Raw genomic sequence first — 2,799 nt, 5'->3', positions numbered from 1 at the left:
ATATATTATATTGCATGTCTATGATACGTGTCTCTTTCTTCCAACATTTCTGTCGGCGCTCGGGCGGTGCTACACTACCGCTCGGGCGCGGCATTTTCTGTCCAAGACCTTTACTTATGGCACATTGGCGCTCGGGCGGTTACAGACTACCGCTCGGGCGCCGTACCTTCTGCCCGAAACATATATCTGATGAACACTAGCGCTCGGGTGGTCAACAACTACCGCTCGGGCGCCAACAGTTCTGTCCAAAAAATAGCATACTTCATATGCTTTGCCCAATCTGGTCTCGGACTGGCCCGTCTATAATCATATTAGTTAGTTCATAATCAATCATCTCAGATTAACATAATCAAAATCTCGGGCATTACACAATGAAAAGAAAAAGACAACACCTTAATTTGTCATGGTATCAGAGCATGGTTTAGGTTGCTTCAGAAAATAATTTCTCTTGTTTTCCTAACCATGGCTGAAGGAGCCACACCTCTACCACCGGCAAAGATTGATCCCAGTTCGCCATTCTACTTGGGGCCACAAGATCGCCCTGGTGACTTTATTACTCCCATTCGTTTGAAGCTTGACAATTTTGATGATTGGTCTCATGCTATTCGCGTCGCTCTTTCCTCTCGACGCAAATTCGGTTTTCCTAATGGAACAATCACAGACATCGTTCCCCCTTGTACGAAAGATGATTGGGTCACGATCCAATGCATGCTAGTCTCATGGCTCACGAATACGATTGACCCAGAGGTACGTTCTATGCCCTCGAATTATGATGATGCTAAACGCTTATGGGATGACTTGCACGAACGATTCTCGATTGTGAACGGTCCGCGTATTCACCAACTTTAAGGGATGTTAATAGCTGTGAGCAAACAAAACTTATGCCTGTTGTTGTTTATTTCAGTAAATTGAATGTTTTGTGGGATGAACTCGATAAACATGAGCCTTTAATTTCTTGCAAGTGTGGTAAATGTACTTGTCAGGTTGGTAAACAACATGAAAAACGGCGTGCCGATGATAGGCTGCACCAATTTCTTCTTGGCTTGTGTTCCGATTATTATGCCCAATTGAGGATGACTCTTTTGTCACAAGATCCTCTCCCTACATTGAATCGGGCATTCCAACAAATCGCTCAAGATGAGCGGGTTCGGGGGATCACACGTTCCACTGAAGAGAAACCCGATGCCGTAGGTTTTGCAGTACGTATGTACACTAGATCCAAACCGCGTCTTGATAGAACGGAGAAGGCGGCCTTGATTTGTTCTCACTGTCACAAATCAGGTCATGATATTTCTACATGCTTTGACATCCATGGTACTCCAGATTGGTACTTGGAAAAATATGGATCTAATCTTGAGGGAAAAGGCAACTTGAAGGGCAAACCAACCACTTCGTCAACAAAAATTTCAGCAGGTCGTGGTCGTAACGGAGTACGTGCTAATGCTGCCACACCCGATGTTAATCATAGTACACCTCCTGAAAAGTCGATCCCCGCTCCTGTTGTGCAAACCATTCCGAGCTTTACTGCCGAACAATGGGCTGCATTATCGGCCACGTTTGGTTCCTCTTCTACTTCTTCTAACAGGCTGCATGGTAAGTTAGGAATGAATGATTGGATAATTGACACCGGCTGCTCTCATCATGTTACCGGTGATGAATCTTGTTTGTTGAATATTAAAGCGGTTTCTCCATGTCCCGTGGGTCTTCTGGATGGTCAAACGGTGGCTGCTACTAAGGAGGGTGTAGTGAGACTAACGGACACAATAGTGCTCGAACATGTTCTTTTTGTTCCTAAACTACACTGCAATTTGATTTCGGTATCACAATTGAACGATGATCTAAATTGTTTTGTCCAATTTAATTCTAACTTGTGTGCTATACAGGACCAACGTTCGAGGGAGGTGATTGACACGGGTGAGCGACGGGATGGACTTTACTACCTCCGGCACGGATTAAAGGTGCAAACGGTTTCAACTACTAGTTCGAAGTCTTTGGAGCTCTAGCATCGTCGTTTGGGTCATCCCTCTGAGAAAGTAGTGAAGTTACTTCCTTTTTTCCATGATTCTAGGGGACATTTGGATACCGGATGTGAAGTCTGTCATCGTGCTAAACATCCTAGAAATAGTTTTCCTTAAGTGAAAATAAGTCCACTCGGATTTTTGAGTTAATACATTGTGATTTATGGGGTCCATATGATGAACTCTCTTCTTTTGGCGCTCACTACTTTTTAACTTTGGTCGATGATTATTCTCGTGCTGTGTGGGTTTATTTATTGATTGATAAACGAGAAGTTTTTCAGATGTTTATGTCCTTTCTTGCAATGATTGAACGACAATTCTCTAAAAATTGAAAATTGTACGTAGTGACAATGGAACAGAGTTTAACTGCATGAAAGATTATTTTGTGGCGAATGGAATTTTATTTCAAACTTCTTGTGTGGGTACTCCTCAACAAAATGGAAGAGTTGAAAGGAAACATAAACATATTTTGAATGTTGCTCGTGCATTGCGATTTCAAGGAATAAACCCCCGTAAGACGGATCAACCCTCGCATCTTCCTCGCTTCGATATTGTCAGTTCGATAATTTTAAATATCAAAAGGCATGTATATTTTATTGTTCCTGCGTCGATCTCGTCATAATATGTGTTGTGATGTTTATTACATGTAAAAATCTATCTATGATGTACAAAATTTGAGCAGAAATTTGTTGAATCGATTTTGAAATAATATTTAGATCTAAAACTCAAATTCTACTGTCATTTAGTGTGCTGCGAATTTTTTTGTCACTGATCTTGAAAA

At 41.8% G+C, this 2,799-nt stretch overlaps 1 pseudogene; it reads left to right on the top strand.

Annotated features, from left to right (window-relative positions):
- Positions 1–381: 381 nt before the first annotated feature.
- Positions 382–2,514, top strand: LOC140959366 (uncharacterized; annotated as a pseudogene).
- The last annotated feature ends 285 nt before the right edge of the window (positions 2,515–2,799 follow it).

The sequence above is a fragment of the Primulina huaijiensis genome, chromosome 2 (genome assembly GCF_012295235.1).
Source record: "Primulina huaijiensis isolate GDHJ02 chromosome 2, ASM1229523v2, whole genome shotgun sequence".
In the NCBI taxonomy this organism is placed as follows: Eukaryota; Viridiplantae; Streptophyta; class Magnoliopsida; order Lamiales; family Gesneriaceae; genus Primulina; species Primulina huaijiensis.
The sequence above is the reverse complement of the archived record's forward strand: the minus strand, read 5'-3'. Positions and strand labels throughout refer to the sequence as shown.